Source organism: Aedes aegypti, chromosome 2, assembly GCF_002204515.2.
Source record: "Aedes aegypti strain LVP_AGWG chromosome 2, AaegL5.0 Primary Assembly, whole genome shotgun sequence".
NCBI classification, from domain to species: Eukaryota; Metazoa; Arthropoda; class Insecta; order Diptera; family Culicidae; genus Aedes; species Aedes aegypti.
In genome coordinates, this window is record NC_035108.1 from 163,800,767 (window position 1) to 163,823,937 (window position 23,171).

The following is a 23,171-nucleotide window of genomic DNA, read 5'->3' on the forward strand; positions in this document are numbered from 1 at the left end:
AAATTTATGAATGTTGTATGCAAAATTCATAAACTATTAATTGCAGAATTGCCGAAATAACCGTGCAGAATGACCATTTTTCTTTTACTCGTCGTAGTTATCCAAATCAGAGAGCCTCGTACGACTTGTGCTATAAAAAAAGCTCTGCAACGAGTTGCATACAACATATTTTTTGCAATTTTTCATCGTAATAGGCTGTTTTTCATCACGTCAATCCGACTTGAAAAGGTCTGCTTTTCTACACTTAATTATGAAGTGTCGTAATAAAACAGTTGCGTCATGCAAAATCGTTGCGATTACAAATTTCGAATCCCCATTTATTTAGTGTTGAAACTGTTTGCCTATCATACCTAGGTACTTCGCTTCCACAACAACTGTATTGTAGAAGAGTAAAGTTGCGGGAATGCTATAAACGTGTCGTTCGCATTCAAGTGACGACATGATTACTACAGATAGTGAGTACACTCTGATATAAATTGACGCTTATATTGAGCTATTTGTAGGTTGAATCTATGACATTTGGTCGAAAGACATTTGGTCGAATGACATTTAGTCGAATGACGTTTGGTCGAAAATACATTTGGTCGAACGGACATTTCGTCGAATGGACGTTTGGTCGAAAATGTTTATTTGCAACAGAAAGCATATGATATTTGGTCGAACCGACATTTCGTGGAAAAGATAGTGGACAAATCTAAAAATTATGAAAAAAAAAGATTTACGTTTAGTCTGACTATCGCCGAGAGTAGCATTTTGTCTCTAATACAAGAGTGATTGAATAATTGAAAGATACTCAGCCATTTTACCAACAATGTATGCACGACTACTAAAGTTTTGTTATTCAATTTGATGGACGCTCTCCCGGCATATTGATCAACCTCTCGCGTTTTTGGCGTTTCATGATGCTTTTCCGTTCAGGCATATTCTGATGTTCTGCGATTCGAGATAGTAAGCAACTTTTGACACCTCAGTCAACTCGTCTTCCCTTTCCTGATACAAAGAATTAGCATAATTTTCATTTTTAACAACATTTTTAACTGAAAACTCTGTTATTCACCCGAGGTCATCAACATTGTCAGCAAAGCCATATATTTGCTTGAGGAATGTTATTAAGCTGGAAGTCACAATAAGCCAATTGGCCATAAGTAGAGTTACCGACACCTAACATTCACTACGTCATATAGGTTTTCCTTAAAGCAATTTTTTCCTGCTTTTAATTCTGATTTTCGCATTCAAAAATCTTATCCACGTCCGTAAGCTGCAAGACCCAAAAATCAAAGAATGATCCCGACCACACTCTCCGAAGGCTTCCGTGCTGATAAAGATCAGCAGTTCATTACGAAGAACGATGACATTTCAAAAGAATGATCAAAAATAACAACATTATGTTCACATCATTGAGTAATAAAATAACCTTTGGAGCAGTTTTTCAAAGAACGATGTTATTTTCAAAGAATAATAAATTCACTAGAGCTAAATATAGCAATCAATGTACTAAAAACTACTTTAAAAAGGTTCATTTGAACATTCGACAAAATCCTAGATTTTGGCATAACTTCAAATTATAAATAAAAAGATGTATGAAATATAAAAATAAGACTACATAAAATGTCACATTTTTATTCAACAAAGTTAATGATCCAGATTATTAAAAAGATTCCGTTATCTTACAAACTTTCAAAAAATAAGAAAATAATGATCAATTTTTCCAAATGATCTTTCAATAGACCATTTGATAATGAGATTTCAACCAAATTTCCGTTCAACTACCAATATAAATGTTCCAAATAAATTCGACCAAATGTCCATTCGACCAAATGTCCTTTCGACCAAATGTACTTTCGACCAAATGTCATTCGACCAAACGTCATTCGACAAAATGTCATTCGACGAAATGTCCTAAAGCCTTGTAGGTTGATTGGTTTTGAAATATTGTAAAAGTGATAGTTCACTATTGAAAAAATGCAGGTCAGTTTCAGCACAGTCTAGTATTTTACCGAGAAATCCAAATGATCAACAAAAACATTAGTCTCGAGAGGGCGATAGTCTAACAAAGTTTGGGAACCACTGTTACGAACTGTTGAGAGCGAAAACCCCACATTTCGTATTTTCCTTGTGACTGACAGTTTCAAGGTCGATTCTATCGGATCAGCCAAAAAGCGAACCAAACGAAATTGCCTGCGAAGCGCCGGTTTTCCTGTCAGCATCTCTCGGATTTCGGATGAATTTTCTGATGGGTTTCCAAATCTGCATAGAGACATATAGGTATGTCACAAGCACGGCAACGGCATCATTGTGATATCACAGGTAGGTGTTCGAAAGGTTGTTTTATTTCAACCAACTTCGACCCCCCTTGCTTTTTCCCAAATTGCACGCAGCAACAGCTATTCAACCGGTGAAAATGCTGACAAAACATTTCCCCGGCTTGTGCATTATTTGGCACCAGCCAGCGGTGCTCTCAACGGCCGAGGGACACATGTTTTGCCATCACGCCATCGCACAATGGACGGAAGAGAATAAAATATTGCCAAAACTAGTTTTATCGCTTTAAAACACGAAATATCATATTGTAATGTTATTGTTTTGTAACTTTATGAACCGTACATTTGCGTACATGGTTTATTTATAAATTTTATTTTTATTTAAATTTTATTGAATTACATATTTTTGTATTTTGTATTTTGACTTTTATTAAAATGTGTATGAAGAGAAGATAAGTTTTTATTGAAAAAAAAAATATTATGTAATATATAAAAAATGGCCAAGAATATAAAACATAAACCATGTTTTAAAATAATCGAAAAAAAGCTTACAATCATTTTTTATAGTTTTGGCCGCCTCTTGGCATGGAGCCCGACCAGTGTGCACCGTACCGTGTGCCCTGGGACTTCGACTCGCTAGGTGTGCTGGCTGACGATGGGCAGATGGCCAAAAATCGCAACACTCTAATAGTTGCAGAGTTAAGTGGCTGGCTTAATGCACCCGACCGGTGTTCGGTTGCAGGGCGTGCTGAATATTTGTATCATTTCGATGGATATTGGCAACCGGCCTGCAAAAATGAAGATATGTATCAAACGGGCTGACAACAGGTTATTCTATAGGTATAGTGAGTAGCATTAGTGCTGTACGATGTGCGAAATTTATTATTAAAATAGAAAAGGTGGAACAGAAATTCAGAGATTTTTCAAACAACACTACATTTAAAACTAGAAGGGTAGTGCGTCAACAAAGCCGAACAAATCGAATGGAGGCGCATGGTTTCCCATTATTGGCTTAGAGATGTAGCAGAGTCCAATTTCAATACTTTGCCATGAATTTGATAACTACATAGGTACTTCAGTTTGTATCCCATCATAACATTTGAAATGGTTTTGTTCTGGCAATGCTATCTAATCACTTTGTATATGGTTATATTATTTACGATCATAAGTAATCATACAAAAGCAGATTATTGCAAAAGCAAACTCTCTCCCATATTTGACCAACAAAACAATAAGGCAATCTGTGACAGCACAAAGCCGGATGTTCCATGACCGGAATGGAAGCAATATGCATTTTTAATCATCAATTTTTAAAATGATTGCGAAATCGATAGGCAAAGCTAGGGCCATCACCGACTGGTGCCATTTTTTATCACTTACACTGTTCGACAAAATTTTTTTTTTGGCTGGATCAGGGACGCGGTTATATGGGTCTTGAAGTGCAAGAAAAGTGTAGAAAGAGGCCGTTTTCAAATGATTTGCAGCACCCCTGGATTAGTTTTTGACAAAGTTTGAAAATTTTGCATTTTTCATCAAAAAAAGCGTAATAAGCAAAATATCAATATATTTTCAAATCCAATTATTGAACCATTGAATTATTCAAATCAATATTTTTTAACCCTAGATCGCTTCAGGGAAACGTGCACCATTTCAGAAGAATATTGGCATCATTTTTATATATGAATTTGGAATGTTAACGATCATTAAACAAGCATATGAGGATGTGCACCATATAAATACTACTTAGTTTTCTATTCCACACATCAGGTTCATTATATAATAATTATTATAGGTACAAGAAGACGCTTGATTATGATTTAATTTTTTGCTCCATTTTATAAAGCAATGAGCAATGCAATCCAGTAACAGTTGATTTCAACAAGGATACGAATACGGAATATTGATGTGTTTGTTATGTTTATATGGGCTGGTTGGTCTAATAAACTCTTGGCAGTAATACAAAATTAGGTTGGACACTGACATGTAAGTGGTCTTACATGAGCTAGTCGGTTTATCAGGATCCGATGGCAAAGTCTGTGAAAAATGTCATTATAATGTTATTTGCGATTTCCGAAGATTTTCAAAGGTTTTCATTAAGAATAGATTACCTATCGTGAGGTCCATTTGTTATCAGAATATCCCTAAAAAATTACAGACTAACGTAAAATAGCAACCAATAATTCAGTAATCAACATTTCCACATTTTTTGTGACAACATTTGACAGCCACTCAGGCAGGCATGAGATCTTTTTGATTCAGTTTGCGCACAATACTAATCATTTGTGAAAACTGATTTAGTGGTACCATGCCTACTTCTTACTTGTAAGATGACACAATTTCTGGTTAAACCATTTCCCATTTTTTTGTTGGTTCGACATTTTACATATTTTTCGGCAATTTTAATCAAACTTTCAAATGGAGCGTTAGTTTCTTGTTCAATGGGATGTTTTCTTCAAAGGGGTTTAGTTGTAAGCATATTGGAAACATAAAGAAGTCGACCATTAAGGTTAATTTTGAACTCGTCTCCCATATAAGGACAAACGTGTCCATTTATGAGCCCCCATTCCCATAGCCTCGAAACGAGTAAAAATGCTTTTCAATTAAGTGAAGAAACAATTTATCCATACATTTATGATAAACAATTTTGCGAAACTTCACGTGATTTCTATTTTTCTTTCTTTAAACAAGAAGACATAGAAAAAACAAGTGTTTTACTCATTTTGAATATATCGCAATTATTTGTGAAATTCATTCCAAATCTCAAAACTGAAAGTTTGATTAAAATTGCCAAAAAACATGTGAAATTTAGAACCGAAAAATAAAAAAAATATCGGAAATGGTTTAACCAGAAATTGTTTCATCTTACAAGTAAGAAGCAGGCATGTTACCACTAAATCAATTTTCACAAATGATTAGTATTGTGCACAGACTGAATCAAAAAGAGCTCATGCCTGCCTGAGCGGCTTTCGCAAAAAATGTGATAATGATGATTACTAAATTATTTGTTGCTATTTTATGTTATTCTGTAATATTCCTAGGGGTATTCCGAGGAAAATGAATGTCACGATAAGTAAACAATTATTAATGAGTACCTATCGAAATATTTAGAAATTGCAAATAACAATGTTATCAATTTTTTTTACAGATATCGTCTCCTGATCAACCGACTAGCGCATGTAAGACCACTTACATATCAGTGTCCAATAGACTGATGCAAATTTAGAAATGTTCGCTCCCCTATGCTTAAACGATGTCAATTATGATAAAAATCATTCTCCCAAAATTTGAAGTGATTTGGAAGAAATTTGGTTGTGCACACGCCATTTGAAGTTTGTATGGAAATTACTATGAAAAAGACAAAGCTTTTGTGTTCAGTCCTCTAACTGCTCGAAATAATAATCTACGGAAAAGTGAACAAACCCTTCTCATGTGAAATCTTCTCAGCTATAACTTTGCCGAAGACTACATTTTGATGGGACGTACGGATAATTTGTTATTATTGATAACAAAGTCTAAACCATGCTGAGATGATCATTCAATAACTTCAAGAGCAACACTGCTTTTTTGCTGTAGACTAAGTAGCCTGGATTACTTTGATCTATTCTACCCACCAGGAGCACCACTGTTGCCTGCCGGGCAGTTGGTTTAGCATGCAAAATGCAAACCCAGTTTATGATTATGAATAGCAATTTATCCTGACGTCCAATCAAAATGTGGTCTTCGGCAAAGTTGTAGCTGAAAGATTTTCACATGCGAAGATTGTGTTCACTTTTCCATAAAACATCATGACGAAGAGATAGAGGGCTGAACACAAAAGGTTAGCGTTTTCCATAGTAATCTCCATATAAACTTCAAATGGCCTGTGCACAGTCAAATTTATTTCGATTCATTTCAAACTTTAGGAGGGTGCTATTTACCATAAAATAAGTCGTTTAAGCATAGGGGAGCAAAAATTTCAAAATTTGCATCACTCTAGTGTCCAACCTATATAAATTTTGTATTTCTGCTGAGAGTTTATTAGACCAACCAGCCCATATATTCACATCACATCACATCACAGACACATCAATTTTCCGTAGTCGTATCCTTGTTGAACTCAAATGTTACTGGATTGCATTGCTCATTGATTTATAAAATGGAGCAAAAAATTAAATCATAATCAAGCGTCTTCTTGAACCTATAATAATTATTATATAATGAACCAGATGTGTGAAATAGAAAACTAAGTAGTATTTATATGGTGCACATCCTCGTATGCTTGTTTAATGATGCCTATATAAAAATGATGCCTATATTCTTCTGAAATGGTGCACGTTTCGCTGAAGCGATCTAGGGCTAAAAAATATTGATTTGACTAATTCAATGGTTCAATAATTGAATTTGAAAATATATTGATATTTTGCTTATTACGCTTTTTTTTTTTTTTGATGAAAAATGCAAAATTTTCAAACTTTGTCAAAAACTAATCCAGGGGTGCTGCAAATCATTTGAAAACGGCCTCTTTCTACACTTTTCTTGCACTTCAAGACCCATATAATCGCGTCCCTGATCCAGCCAAAAAATTTTTTTTGTCGAACAGTGTTATGGCACGGACTTGCAATCAGCTTATATCTACATTGCCTTCCCTATCTCAACACACACACAAAGACACTTACAAGTATATCTGTTCGTTCCCTTTTTGTTTTGTTTGTAGGGTAATAACTTTCACAATGTGGTTATGGCTACCATGGAGTGATTGAATATGGCTCCACCGCAAAACGAGGTTGTGTAAGAATGGGAACGGACATTTTTACTGTAGGTACGTGAATAATAATTGCGATACGTAATCGCATAGCTTAGTTACGAGGGTGGACGAACTCTGCACAATAATGAAGGCGGTGCACATTACGAGTGATGTATATATTCAAACCAGTTCGATAAATTATGCGAGCGAAATACTTTCTCTCGTCTTAGATGATAAGCAGCGAGTTTCAAATTAATGTAGAAAAAATAGGTCGATTATATGCATTAAATCATGATTTCAGATTGTGCTCTCAATTAGGTGCTTCTTTTTATTTTTTTCAGGCGTTACGTTCTAATTGGGACAGGGCCTGTTCTCAGCTTAATGTTCGTATAAACTCTCCCATAGTTATTAGTTGAGAGCTTCATTTGTTAATTGAACATTTTTGCTTTCGTCTATCGTGTCCAAAGGAAGAAACTTTATTCCCTGGGAAATCGACAACCAGAATGTACATACTATCTCCTTTTGCATTAAACGATGCTTAAATGTGCAAATTTTCACCCATAAAATGTCGTGAATCGGCCTTATACGTACAAATGTGCAGGCGATATGCGTGCATATTTTATATGATAAAAATTGACATAAAATGTGAGTACATCGATTTTACTGCGAAGTAATCTGTACCCTTATGCGACTTTATTTGTGACAATAAAGAAAATTTGGCAGCTGCTACGGATTGACCCGACTTACATTGAACTTGTGTAGGGTGATGTGCTGGTATCCATCGTATTAAACATTGATCAGTGAGAGCTGCAATTTTCCCAGTATTGCAGTGAATGATGCTGATACAAACCGATGCCAAACGATTCTTTCTCAAAACGGCTTTAGCATTGTACAATAACATTTTGGTAAATCTTGATCTGTTTTTGGAAATAATGCAAAGAAAATGCATCGTATTCTCAATCCGTCGTATCGTTTTCAACTCCGTCGCAATCAGTTTCCAGATTCGTCCCACAACTTACGGCTCACTGTGATGTATTGAGTGGTTAAAACACAATATATCAACGCTATAATAAAATGTTTTACTAGAATATATAGATCTAAGGACATTTCCCTCCATTCCTTCAGCATGATGGAATATACTAATTTCCTTTAAAATTCATTGTTCGTCATCAAAATTCAGCCCAAACATATGAACACAATTCCTTTTGACCGTACAATTATGGCATTTGCTCACAGTACAGCGAAAACAACACAATCAAAAGAACCGTATTTTCATATCGAGCGTCGCGCACACATTGATGCGCACAAGCTTTTTTTCTCAGTACGACGGATTGACCTTTGTTTACATTCTGAATTATACGCGGTGGTTGAGGAAATTTCGTAAAGTTCGGAGATTAATTGGAGTTTTACGGCGTGTGATTGGAATGAAATCCTTCAGTGAAGAAGTACGAAGGTTTTCCATAGTGAAAATAAGTGCCCGGCGATGTAAGTCACACAGGGGGGCGGGAAGAAACTTGTGTTGGAAAGTGGTGTGACTGATGTCGATCGCTAAGCATTTCTCTCAAATCGTGTTCGTCCATGCGATTTCGGTGAAAAAGTGAAAAGTGAATAATTGAACTGAAGTTATTTATCGAAATACAGTAGTTTCATTGCATTTTTGGTGTGCAGGTGGACGAATCATAAAAGCTTTCACAAAATTACATTCGGAAAATGAATCTATGTTGCAGGTAAGTTGGAATACCCGCCGTAGTGGAACATTTTAAGTTTGATACGACGAATAGTAGCTCTTACGACGAAGTAGAACGAAACCCTACGGGTTGAAACGAAATATGCGAATGAACTCAGAAAATATCGTTTTATGCGAGAAAACTCGTCAATCAAACGATTTTATTCACCATGTAGTGAGGGTGTGATGAAATTTGTACAATTTAACGACTTTTCACGTTAATTCTAATGCGACTTCTGGTTGTCTGGGAATATTTCCAACCCGAAAGATCCTCGACTGGTTGGATTTGAACCCACGACCCTCACAATGGTCTTGGTGAATAGCTGAGCGTGTACCGCCACGGTTATCTGGACCAGAGATGGGCAAAAAGAACCAGAGTCTTTCAAAAGATCCGGCTCACTCACAAGAACGAGTGATCCGAAGCTCTTTTTTGCGAGAGTCGGTGCATTTGGTCAGCACGGATCAGACAAAAAGTGACCTGCAAAAAAAACGAATCGATTCTTTTATCTCATTCTCCTTCGTTTGTTTTTTGGCTTTCTCATATCGCTTGACATGCGCCTTGCTTTGCGTGCCGCAGCATACATGCAAACACGGTTTGCTGCAGCTCAGCACTCTCAGCGTACACAGACAAACAACTACAAGCAAATGAAAGATAGAGAGAAAAAATTCCCACTGGAATGGCAAAGCACATTTTGCTTCTTAATTTTGGTTCAGGTTTGTGTTTTTGAGAGGGCGAACGATACGAAAGTTACGAAGCTTGACGCGCAACAGGGAGTGAACCGCTCTCCGTTGTGCGCCATGCGCGGTTCAGTTCGCTCTTCCTTTACGAGCCGCTGAGCCACTGAACCATTCAAAAGATCCAGTTCACTAAAATGAGTGATTCGGATCGTATCCGTTCACTCAAATGAGCCGTTTTGCCCATCTCTAATCTAAACCAAAAAGAAAGAACTATAAATGTTGATGTTATCACTTTGGGTAACTATGAGGAAATTGAATGCCCAAAAAAAATTGTTATTATTATCAAAATATTTGTTATCAATCATTATTATCAAAATATTTGTTGCGCCATGAATTTTAAATTCTTTAAACGCTTTAAGCGTTAAGTGCAAGCACAAAGGGAATTGCTTAAAAATCTATTTTTCGTGGGAAAAGGGTAGGGTTTCGTCCTACTTCGTCATAAGCGCTATTATTCGTCGTATCAAACTTAAAATGTAGTGGAAACTACGGTGGATATTCCAACATAGTTTCATTTTATAAGTGTAATTTAGTGAAAGCTGGTATGATTCAAAATAAATTCGAAGCAAATAACTTCAGTTCAATTATCCACTTTGCACTTTTTCACCGAAATCCCATGGACGAACACGATTTGAAAGAAATGCTTAGCGATCGACACCAGTCACACCACTTTATGATACAAGTTTCTTCCCGCCCCCCTGTGTGACTTACTTTGCCGGGCACTTATTTTCACTATGGAAAACCTTCGTACTTCTTCAATAAAGGATTTCATTCCGATCACGTGCTGTAAAAGTTCTGTAATTCACGAAATGTTATGAAATTTCCTCAACGACCGCGTGAAATTGAGAATGTAAACAAAGTTCAATCCGTCGTACTTAGAAAAAGAAAAGCATGTGCGCATTAATGTGTGCACGATGCTCGACGTAAAAAAAACGGTTCCTTTGATTGTGTTGTTTTCGCTATATTGTGAGCAAATGTCATAATTGTTCGGTCAAAAGGAACTGTGAGTATATATTTGAGCTGAGTTTTGATGGCGAACAATGAATTTTAAAGGAAATTAATATATTTCATTATGCTGAAGGAATGGAGGGAGATGCCCGTATATCTATATATTCTAGTAAAACATTTTATAATAGCGTTGAAATGTTGTATTTTGACCACTCATAATATCACAGTGAGCCGTAAGTTGTGAGACGAATCTTAAAACTGATTGCGACCGAAATAAAAACGATACGACGGAATGAGAATACGGTGAGATGCAATTTCATTGCATTATTTCCAAAAAGACGATCAAGATTTATCAAAATCTTATTGAACAATGCAAAAGCCGTTTTGGGAAAGAATTGTTTGGCATCGGTTTGTATCAGCATCATTCACTGAAATACTGGGAAAAGTGCAGGCTCTCACTGATCAATGTTGAATACGATGGATACTAGCACATCACCTATGTGGATTACCTCCTCACGTTATTAAGACAGATAATGAGTTCAACCTCTCTACTAGCAGCATCAATTTTTCAACAAAATAACATTTTTAAATCGTAATAACTTTCTTGGCTTTCGACATTATTGCACCATGTCTTAAGAAGTTACAAAAAACTGTTTTTAGAATCTATAACGAATCAAAGGTCATATAGATCCGGAGATATTTCAAAATGTTAAGGGGGACCAACGCGTAGCAATCACCTAAGTAAATATCTCAGGCTACAGATATTTCTCATGTTCGGTTTTTCGCTTTTCGAAAGTATACCTTGATGAGAGTTTGTCCGAAAAAAAGGAAACAAATTGGTGTAATCCTTTTTGAGTAACGAGCTTTTATGTTTTTGGTACCACTCCGACCGTAACAAGACCTTTGAATCCCCAAAAATAAACAATAAATCGTAATTTTGAGATTTCTTGGTGACATTGCATAGCCAACATTTTATTTTTTTGATGAAATGACGAAAACGGAAATCATGACCAAAGAAATTTTATATGGGAAGTGTCAGTCCCCCAAGAAATACCGGAATATCTTCAAAACCAGATGACCAATGGTCAATACCGAAAACACAGACTCTAAAATTAGAAGCACTTGTAAAAAAATAATGCAAAAGTTTTCGCGACATTTTTTTTTGTGTTAGAGCTGCCGTTAGAGGGGTTAAGATCATCTCCCGAATTTCAGACCCCTCCTCCCTTCCCTTCGTAATACAAATCAAAAATTCGAAATTTGTATAGGCCGTGCTCATTGGCCAGATCCCTTCCCCCTTCTCCCATAAATGACCACGTGGTTTATAGACGACCCCTACTCACTGATTCATATTTTTCTTCACATTTTGGTATTGCAATGCCTCTTATTTAAACATTGGAAATTAAGGAGAAATCTATGATTTTTGTCCAGAGATGATAACGGCAACTCTTGGGTAACCATATTTTAACAAAGGAATGATTTATTGAGGTGAGCCATTCTACCCCATTAGTGCGTATTGGGTCATGTTCCCCTAATTCCTTCTTCGCGGATTTCGTCCAGAAATTCCTTCAGAAATTTAATTACAAAATTCCCTCGGGAATATTTTCACAGAGTATATCCGGGAATTTCTTCCAAGAATTTCTTCGGGAATAAGCACTAGCTATTTCTCCGGGGATTTTGTCTAGGAATTCTTCCGTAGATTTCGTGCAGAAATTCATTGAAAATTCCTCCGCGGATTTTCTCCATAAATTCCTACGAGAATTTTTTCAAAGAATTTATCCGGAGATTTCCTCCAGAAATTTCTCTGGGGATTTATACCAGATTTCCTAAAGGGATTCCTCCAGGGATTTCAAGGATTCATCCGAGATATCTCTCAAGTACTCCTCCAGGTGATATCTCCAGGAACTTCCCAGGAAATTTCCAAAAGCCGGGTTTTTTTCAGAACTTTTTTTCAGAGATTTCCTCCATAAATTCCTCTAAGGATTTGCACAACGAGTTTCTTCGGAGATTTTCTCCGAAGAATTCAAGGATTCCCTTCGGAAATATTCTCAAGCAATTTCTCAGAGGATTTTCTAAAGCAATTCCTGTGGGAATTTCGTCCAGGAATTCTCCCGGGGATTTTTTCAGGGAATCCATCCAGAGATTTGCTCTAAGAATTTTTGTGGAAATTACACATGGAATTTCTGAGGGAATTCCTTCCAGGAATTCCTTAGGAGATTTTCTCAAGAAATTGGTCCATGAATTTCTTCCAGTGATTCCTTCGGAATCTTCAAGGATTCCCCCGGGGATATTCCGTCAGAACTACCTTTTTTTTTCAATAATTATAATTCCTTCGGGGATTTCAATGATTCTTCTGGAGATATCCCCCAAGAACTCCTCCGTGGATTTTCTCTAGAATTTATTCTCGGGATTTCCTCCAGGGATTTTATAAAAAAATCCTCCGGAGATTTTTTTCAGAGAATTTATTTATAGATTTCTCTGGGGAATTGAAACAGGAATTTCTACGGAGATTTACTCCAGGAATTTCTCCAGGAACTTCCTCCGGAGACATCCTCTTTTCCGGGGATTTTATCTAAAATTCCTCTCGGGATTTCATCCAAAAACAATTCGGTGGATCTTCTTCTTCTTCTTTTTAGCATTACGTCCTCACTGAGACAGAGCCTGCTTCTCAGATTAGTGTTCTTATGAGCACTTTCACAGTTATTAACTTAAAGCTTTCTTTGCCAAAGTAGCCATTTTCGCATTCGTATATCGTGTGGCAGGTGCGATTATACTCTATGCCCAGAGAAGTCAAGAAAATTTTCATTACGAAAAGATCCTAGACCGACCGGGAATCGAACCCAGACACCTTCAGCATGGCTTTGCTTTGTAGCCGCGGACTCTAACCACTCGGCTAAGGCTATTCGATGGATATGCTCCAGTATTTGGTCAGGTGATTTCCACCGGGGATTCCATCGAAGAATTTCTCCAAAAACTTCTCTGGCGATTAGCTCCAGAGGTTTTTTTTTGTTCAAATATTCCTCCGGGGATATTCCCCAAGAACTCCTCCGTGGATTTTTTCCAGTAACTCCTCAGGGAAATTCCAAGAGCAATTCCTCCGGGATTTTTTTCCTCGAATCCCTCCGAAATTCCTCCAGGAATTCCTCTCGTCCATAAATTGATTTGAGCTGGATTAGATCCAGCAATTCCTCGGAGAGTTCTTTCGGATTTCCTCCATAATTTCTCCGTAGTTTCTCAAGCAATTACCTTAGAGTTCCTACAGGAACGCTCCGGAGTTCTCTGACCGAATCATTCGAAGTTCCTCGAGTTTCTCTAAAAAATACTCCGCAGTTCCACCAAAAAATCCTTTATAGTTCTCCCAGGCATTCCTTTGAAAGTCCTCCAGGAATTTGTTCAGAGTTCCTCCGAGAAGTCCTTTGGTGCTTCACCTTCAGATAATTCCTTCATATTTTCTTCCAATAATTCCTCGGGAGTTCCTCATAAAATTCTTCCGGGGTTCCTCAAAGAATTTTTCCGGGTTTCCTACAGGAGTTACTCTGAGAATTCCTTCAGATTTCCTCCGGGAAATACTACAGAGTTGATCTGGGAGTTTCTTCAGGAATTCTTCCGCGAATATCCTTTGGAGGTCCACTGAAAATTCTTCCTGAAAAGTCTCTGGAGCACCACCGAGAATTCCTTCGGATTTGCTCCAGTTTCTCCGGAGCTGCTCAAGCAATTTCCTTGGAGTTCCTACACGAACGTCTCCGGAGCTCCTCTAATAACCTCTCCGGATTTCCCTCACCGAATCATCCAAAGTTCTTCTAGGATGTTTTAGGAATTCTGAAGTTTCTCTAAAAAATATTCCGCAGTTTCACCAAAAAATCCTTTGGAGTTCTTCCAGGAATTCCGTTGAAGGTCCTTCAGGAGTTCCTTCAAAGTTCCTCCAGGAAGTCCTTTGGAGCTTCACCTTCAGATAGTTCCGTCATATTTTATTCCAAAAATTCTTCGGGAGTTCCTCATAAAATTCTCTAGGAGTTCCTCATGGATTTTTTTTTCCGATGTTCCTCTAGGAGTTTCTCTGAGTATTCCTTCAGATTTCCTCCGGAAAATATTCCACAGTCCCTCTGGAAAATTCTCCAGAGCTATCTGGGAGTTCCTTCAGGATTTCCTCCGCGAAGATCCTCTGGAGGTCCACCGGGAATTAAACAGTAGTTCTTCCTGAAAAGCCTCTGGAGCTCCACCGAGAATTCCTTCGGATTTCCTCCATAGTTTCTCCGGAGTTCCTCAAACAATTACCTTGGAGTTCCTTTAGGAACGCCTTCGGGGCTCCTCTAATAATCACTCCGGATTTCCCTCACCGAATCATCCGAAGTTCATCTAGGATATTTTTAGGAATTCCGCAGTTCCACCAAAAAAAATACGCAGTTCTTCCAGGAATTCCTGTGGAGGTCCTCCAGAAATTCCTTCAGAGTTCCTCCGGGAAGTCCTTTAAAGCAATTAAGCAACTCTATTCGTATAGAACTCAGATAGGCATAGCCCTTAACGCACAGTATGAGGGCATACAGTATATTTGTGCTTGCCACTCAACATAGTTATGTAAAAATAATATAATAACAGTGGAAATGCTCGTGAGAATATTATGCTGAGTAGCAGGTTTTGTAACAGCGGAGAAGCTACTTCTTCTTCCTGGCTTTATGTTCCAGCTGGAATAGAGCCTACTTCTTAGTGTTTCTATTAGAACTTTCACAAATATTAACTGAGAGCTTTTTTTGTCGATTGATCATTTTCAATGTGTATATCGTGTAGCAGGTACGGAGATACTGCACGGCCCGGGAAATCGAAAAAACATCCAAACGGAAAGGATCCTTGAGCGGTTGGATTCAAACCCACGAACCTTAGCTTAATTTTGCTGACTAGTTGAGCATTTACCACTACGGCTATCTGGGCTCCAATTTAAAGTCAGGATCTTCCAGGAGGTTCTTGAACAATCTTGTGTCTAACAATTGTAACAAAGGTGGAGATGAATTGATTATCCTTTTGATGACTTGGTTCGCTGGCACAATACTTTTCATTTGTCGCGACCTTAGCGTATGTTCCAAAATTTGCACAACAAATTATGGCATTATGATTTGAATATGTTTCAAAGAACAGCCTTAATTGAAAAGAATGGAAAATTTCTTATGAAATAAGAAAGTGTGAAATTACCAGAACACTAGTTCATTACGCTATTATTTCCTCGCTCATGTTTGATATGCAGTGACGACAATGAATGGTCGCCATCTGGGCGATTTGGATGACCAATTTTACCAATATATAATCACAAAATTCCATCACCGTAACGACAAAAAAATCGCTTTGGTATGTACAAGCTATGGTAGCTGTTGTACAGCTCTATAAGATATACAGGTATGTTCCGTTTTTATCACGTTCCGATTTTGTCACGCTCTGATTTTGTCACGTTCCGATTTCATCAACAAACTATTCCGTTTTTATCAACACAAAAAAAAAAAAAATTTTAAATTTTCAAAATTATTCAAAATTATTTTGAAGTAATTTAAATGCGTTTCAATAGCCTCAGAGTTGAATTTTTGAAATTATGTTAATGTTGAGCACCTACGATACATGGTAGGTGTCAAGTCATACACGATTCAATAAGATTCTTATTCACTAGTCAATTGGAGTTTTCAAACTTAGCATGATCTGTTGGACAAGATTGACCCATCCTTCAACAATCGAGAGTTGCTCTGGCCACGTCCTAGCAACAAATAGAATTTGTAATACGTACTTAAGAGAGTTGCAGAGGCATCTCCTTTTTCTTCTATAATATAGCATCAAAGAATTTTCTATGTAAATTTGATAGGCATAGGGGCTGTCCATTAATTACGTAAGACAATTTTGGTGGTTTTTCGACCCCCCTTCTTCTATGGTATGACTTATTGTATGAAAATAAAAAATAATTTGCATGGCACATAAGATATTTCAAACCCTTTACGTAACTACTAGACTCATGGACTGTTTGGGCAACGGCAAAAGGCATGATCGGGGTTATTTTATTTTTGATTGGACTGTCGACCCCGTCGTATTTTGGACATTATCTCTCAAACTCGATAGCATTGCACAAACTATAGCAAGCAGCCATTGATTAGATCCTGTTCTAAGAGGTAGGAAAAGAGGTCCAGCAAAACTAAGCAATTTATAGAAAATTTTGGAATCTTCATATAATACGTTTGCATCGAGGAAGAGGCTAAAGGGCTGAAATGACTGACAATTTGAGAAACTGTTGATACTGAACATTCCATGTCACGCACGTAGCTATCCCAAATTTGCTAGAATATTGATCTTTGAGCAGACATGAACCCCTCCTCACATATAGACTAAAAGTAATTAGGAGTATTATATCAACAGCCATACGCTTATTCATAAAACTTTAGAAAAAAGTTTTTTACAAAAATGTTCTAATGTGGTGATGTTTATTCTAGAGTTTATACACTTTTGTGTTTTTGTTGAACTTCTATATGAATAAAAATGTAACGGTGTTTATACATCGCGAAATGGCTAAAGAACGGGCTAATAGGACTGGATTGCATGCCATTTTTCAGTAGCCTACTTGATGACAAAACGAAGTTTAGCGGGACTACTAGTAAATATTTAATATTATTTTTACTTAACAAAAAACTAGAAATTCAGATTAGTTTATTGACAGACTATTCGTGATCTAAAGCTAAAAAGCGATGGTGGTGCTATTCTAGATTGGCCATTAGTGCACCTCTATCTAAATTGGTAGTGATAACTTTAGAAGAAATGTCACCACAATCATTTAACTGATAAGATATTGGCAATTCAAAGCACAGGAAATCGTAAATATTCTTTTCAGATTGTAAAACTTTCGCTGTATAATTCCCTATTTAATCGCCAATCGGGTGTGGCCAAAAATGCAGAAAACGTACCTTTGCAAAAAAGCTTTCAATTATAACTGCGAAATTGTTTATAAGAAGACTGAGCTGAGAAGAAGTCTCTTTCTCAGTGGTGATGTAATGCCATAAAAATAAGCAGAAGGATGAGAATTAACAGTAGAAAAAGAAGTTGTTCCTTGTTTAATCTTTCTCGAAAAAAAAACAATGGTCAGCTTTAACCTCTTCCTTGTAGTTATTTTTACAAATATGATGCAAAGGACATTTATGTGATTATCGTTTTGATATTCTATATTACATTCATTGATATTTTAACCAAGAAAACTAAAATAATCAATGATTCATTACAAAATCATATTGATTGATGGGAGTTTGCAATCAACTTTCGTTACGAACCTATACGAATGAGCAATCCAAATGCTCCTAACAGCTCCTAAACATCAATACTGCGCATTTATATTATGAAAATATGTAATCTCCTGACAAAACTGTAATTTTCCTTTCAAATTTGTAAAATATTTTGACTAAGAAAATTATTCCGTTTTTGTCACGGTTCCGTTTTTGTCAACTGAAAATTGCCGATCGTGTTGATAAAAACGGAACATACCTGTATTAACTTACATATTACAAAAAGAACTCTATGTTCCTTAAAGTAAAGATGAATCTAAGCCAAACCTCAAATTTGCAAGAGCAAAAATCTAAAGAACCAAGCATCCGTTTAAGCTGAAAACTCAATCGATTGGTCACTAGCTGGTGGTGACCAATCGCAGTTCAAACAGGTGTTCGGTTCTCCAGATATGTGCTCCTGAAAATTTGAAGTTTGGCTTCGATTTATCTTCACTCTAAGCATTACTGAAGAAAAAGTGCTGCTTAATCTCTTATCAATAATTCTTTAAAAAGTTTAAATATTTCGAAACATGTCTGTTTTTGATAAAAATTAACAGTATTAGAAAATATCAGTGGCTAACTTTGGTAACAATAACTGAAAAGAACAGCCAATTTTAAAAATAAGGGAAAGTCTCTGATGTAATACTTGCAGCTATGATGCCAATAAGAATTAAGGTGAATTAGTCTCAGAGTGGAAGTCTCGTTAATATAGATAATAAAAATAATGACAGTAAGCACGACAAAATAATTGATAGATCGGACAAATGAAAGTAAAATCTCTGATAAAGAAAATAGAGGGCACCAGCAGAATATTTCGAAATACAACCAACAAAATATTTAGGTCCGATTTTCTGCACCGTTGCTTGCCAGCTCACATTACAGATGCATACATACAAACCATGCTCAGTCCAGTTTTATTGCCCACAAAAAATACTATGCTAAATTCTGAACTATTCGGAGTAATGGCTCATTCTGGGTAGTGGCGCCCATTTGGGGTAATGGCTTTCGGGGTAGTGGCATTCGAGGTAATGAGATGGAGTCAATGGAACTCTATGTTCCTAGAAGTTAATAAAACATCAATAACCAAAAGATCCTGATTGAACCCAGATACCGTCAGCATTGATATGCTTTGTTGCTGCAGACTTTACTATTTTGCTAAACCTGTAGGTGAATTCCGGCGCGTATTTTCTTCAAAGAAAAGAAAATTTTCTTGCTGGTGAGTAATGGAAGAAAATTTCTTCTCTTCGAAGAAATTGTTCGCCGGAATTTACCTACTGGATCATACATTATTTTTAAAATTTTCATTGTGTAGGGTCGGTGTTCCCTTAGTGGACGGTCCCCTATAGTCGCACTAGTGGCTTTTTACGGCCGTTTCGCTGGTAATCGTAGCAAAATAATTTTGACATGAAGATCAGTAGCTATTTATCTAAGTACCATTGACACACAGCTCGATTTTGTTCAAAAAATGATCGAAATAAATAGTTTTGCTTAAAATTTTAGCTCCCTTGCGCCTATAGTTAACCTATTGTTCCTATAGTAGCACTACTAAGAGAAACTATTTTGTCAATTAACAACCCAGACAACCAGAATGTACGTATAATCAAATCACCTTTTGCGTTATGCGATGCTTATATGTGAAAAGTTTCACTTATAAGATGTCGCGAAAAGGCCTTATACGTACAAAAGTGGAGGCGATATGCGTGCATATTTTATATGATGAAACATAACATGCAATGCGAGTGTGTAGATTTTCTTGCGAACTAGTCTGTACTCTTATGCGACTTAATTTATGATAACAACATTTTTTTTGACAGCTGCTACGGAGTGATCCGACTTACTTTGTACAAGTATACGGGATGAAATGGAATGTACATATGGACTCATAAAATAGCGTTTTATGCGAGGAAACTCATCGATCAAACGATTTCATCTACCATGTAGTGCGGGAGTGATGTGGTTTGAACAAATTAGCGACTTTGCTATGCGACTTCTGGTTGTCTGGGAAAATGGTTGATAAATTAGGAACTTTTTTACATCAATCAAAAGCTTTTGATCCACACTTCAAAGAAAAAATATAAAAGTTTTATAAAAATACGGTTTTGATTTGTGTTTTGCCTATTCCGTGAGGCTAGTGCTACTATAGGAACAGAAATTAGGAATAGTGCTACTATAGGCACATGTATTCCTATAGTGGCACAAGCGATAATAAATACAAAATCATGAGTTTTTATATGTTTCATAATTTTTCCACAAAGCCAAAATAAAAAGCTTTCAGATGATCTAAAAATAATTCCGCAGGCTTTATTTTTCGATTTCATACGAATATTTGTTCTTACCTATGCGGCTATTGGTACATCGACCCTAATTAAAAAGAACTTTAGAATTGAAAGTTGCTTAATGAAGCTAATTGGCAATGCTTTAAGAGAAATCGTACGATGTAAAGCAATGAAAAATCATGTGCGACATTGCTTTTGAAGGAAGTAGACCAGATAAATAATTATATTTTTGATTGTATATACATCAACACATACAAGTGACGTATTCAATTATAAAGACCTAATGGCAATCTATGAAATCGGAGGATGGTGTTGTGATTCGAATTTTGTTTTTTAAATGCGTTGTGTGGTTAAATTTGCATAAAAATAAAAATAGTTTTTTTTTTCTGTAACGTCATACGAACTGCCACGCACCAATAAAATAAGATGAAAAAATCAAATTTATTTACACCCCCATATTCCCACCAAATTAAACGAATCTCAAGGTCAGATAAGGTGATGTTAGCGTATCATTGACAATAAAGCAAAATTGTTCCCTATTGACATTTTATAGCTTCGGTTTATAGCTTTCCCACCCGTTTACATACTTGTGGAGGGAACTGCGGTCCCTTTCCAATCTCATTTTCTTGAGACGAAAATGTTTCCGTTTTCTTTTTGTGAATTGTAAATCTTAATCGATGATGATGATGATGGCGATGGCGACGTCGATGACCATGACGATGACATTGCTCCCTTTTGAATGTTTGCCGGGTCGTAATTTTGTTGGTGATTGCATAAAGTTGAAAAGTTCTCCGACGAGAAAGTCGTCTCGTAAAATGACGGATCGAAAAGGACATTGTGTGGCATCGATAGCCGGATGACACAAATTACGTGAAATAACCATCAAAAATGTCGACTGTAATTATGTTGTGTTTTGTGTTTAATGGGCTGGCGAAAATTGCTCGCAATGTTTTCGAAATGAGAGAGGAGATTTATTGACTTCAGTTATGCATGCAGCAAAATTAACTGCGCTTGAAAGTTACTGTAGCTACATCCGACGCCTTAATCTCCCTGAGCATAATTCAATTATCGTCATTTCGAGAAAGTGTTTTAAATAGCTCGGCATCGCGCAGTGAAATCCCCACTGGAAATGACAGCCAGTCAAGAGGGGCCGTGAAACTCACCAATAAAAGAGAAAATTAATTAATAATTAATCGTCATAAATTTCAGCCACACTTCAGGTTGCGGTTTTCGTCGTCGTCTCCTCCGCCATCATCACTTCTCAACGGCCATGCTGTTTCACGACCTACCTTTTTCTTGCACCACACCGTATTCTCGCTTGTATTTAGGAGCACACACTTGGCGGCAGCCATGTTGACTTGTCCCGGGAGATCTGTGGCAGTTATCGTCATTTCGACAGCAGCCATCATTCATTCACTCAGCAACACACGTTATGACTTCCGTCCTAGATGACGTGCGACAGTAGTGAGGGGAACTGAAACTTTTACAGTAATTCCTCCATCACGCGCCTACCACCCACTACCAGTTTAGTTTATTTATTTCTTTTATTTAATTCATGTAACTCAAGACATCAATCTTTTTCTACGTTACAATATGGAGTTAAACTAAAAAAGCACCTCATAGTGACCGCATACCACCCATCCGAATGGTTTCCATTTTCTTGCAAGATTGGGGATAACATAACAGTTGTTGTGACGGAAAAAAAGTTTTAATTGAATAGAAAACGACTGAAATACGGCGGTGGGAGGCGACTGGGTGGTACCGTCCTACATGGAGGAATTGCTATATTCGTAGCTGAACATAAGTGAATGAAAGTTTTATCACGACTCCTCTGAGCAATGGCGCCACCGCCCAGATTGTGAATATGGAAGCTATCATACGCAAATCACGTATCTCATGGAAAAGGGGAGAGCAGGTGGGGATACATCGAAGCCAAACCTCGAATTTTTAAGAGCACAAATCTAGAGAACCTGACAACCGTTTGCATTGAACATTTGATCGATTGGTCACCACCAGCCAGTGATCAGTGAATAAAATCTTCAGCACAAACTATTGTCTTGTTCTCTAGGTTTGCGCTCTTGAAAACTCAAGGTTTGGTTTCGATGAATTTTAACCTCAACGTTAGTTAGCAAGTTTACTCAACTGGAAAAAATGTCCATACAAAAACGCGATTGCCTAACGAGGAAACTTCTCGTAATCGTTAACAGTAACTCATTTGAAGCAGATTAGGATTCAAATACCGAACTATATTCTGCAAAATCTGTTCCTAGTTGAATATCAAAACTTTTAAGTTATTCCAGATAGTAGGACACGCAACGAGGTAATATTTAACGTTAAATTCTTCCCTTGATCAGCCTAAAGTCTAGAATGCGCAAAAATTGGGCGGCAAAAAAACGTGTATTTCAGGCAAAATTTACAATATAAAAACTTCCTTTTTTTATTTTAATAGCTTAAGCAATCTTTCTAAAGGAAAAAATGTTCGTTTAACAAATCCGAACTGCCGTGCTCTCAGGTTAACCCCTTCCATAAAATTATGCACAGTGATTCCATCGATCTTATTCACCGCCGAACGCCAGTTTGTTTTGAACTGCTGTTCGTTTTCCATAGATTTATTAGTTTTTTTTTAGATTCCATCTTATCAAGGCCCAATGCTGTTCGATGAGACGAGGTTCTGGATTGTTGGGAGGGTTGTGGTCTTTGAGTACCAAAACCACGTTGCAGCCTACCACTCAATTACCTGTCCTAGACGTAGAAATCTTGAATGATGGTTTCCGTAGTGATGAAAATGTCACTTTTTAGACCACACGGGCATATAGCATGCCGGCGGACAAGGCATTATTTCGGGAATTTCGATAGCTTGATGGTTTTAAAAATTTCGGGCACTTTCTCTTTTCCTGATGCGATATTAAACTCCTGTCCCAGAAGCTGCTTGAAATACACCTTCACATAAATTTCGTGTGAGAACGCCAGATTCTTACGCTGCGCGAGCAAAAATTTGACACGCTGCTCCTCTTACCTACTTGAAAGTCATTTTGAGAACTGGAGAGCAAAAGGAAGGTGAAAACTTATCATAGCAAGCACGGTGGTACACTCAACTTTTAAAAGCAGCATTTCAGCTTTTGTTAAGCACATTTCCAATAAATTCACATCAATTTTAAGTTGACCAATTTTTGCGCGTGCCAGTCTTTAGTTGTGCAGTGTCTGTAGCGGTTGATTCAGACGGCTAAT